The sequence below is a fragment of the Cariama cristata genome, unplaced genomic scaffold, assembly GCF_000690535.1.
Source record: "Cariama cristata isolate BGI_N322 unplaced genomic scaffold, ASM69053v1 scaffold26407, whole genome shotgun sequence".
Classification (NCBI taxonomy): domain Eukaryota; kingdom Metazoa; phylum Chordata; class Aves; order Cariamiformes; family Cariamidae; genus Cariama; species Cariama cristata.
This window is the reverse complement of record NW_009626414.1, coordinates 2,209-2,456: the sequence shown is the minus strand read 5'-3', so window position 1 is coordinate 2,456 and position 248 is coordinate 2,209.

The window sequence follows — 248 nt, the reverse complement described above, 5'->3', positions numbered from 1 at the left end:
ATGAAGATGATGGGATGGGGATGAGGATGAGAATGGGGATGGAGACGGGCACGGGGATGGGGCCCCCTGCAAGCATCAGCCCCAGCACTTTCCCTTCCCACCACCACACAAATGTCGAGGGAAGGGGCACCGCTGCGGCCAGCGGTTCCCACCGGGCAATGCCACACCTCAGCTTTTCGGCCAGGACTCGGAGGATGCTTTTCCCCAGGCAGCTGCCAGCGCGCCCCCATCATGTCTGGCAACGACGG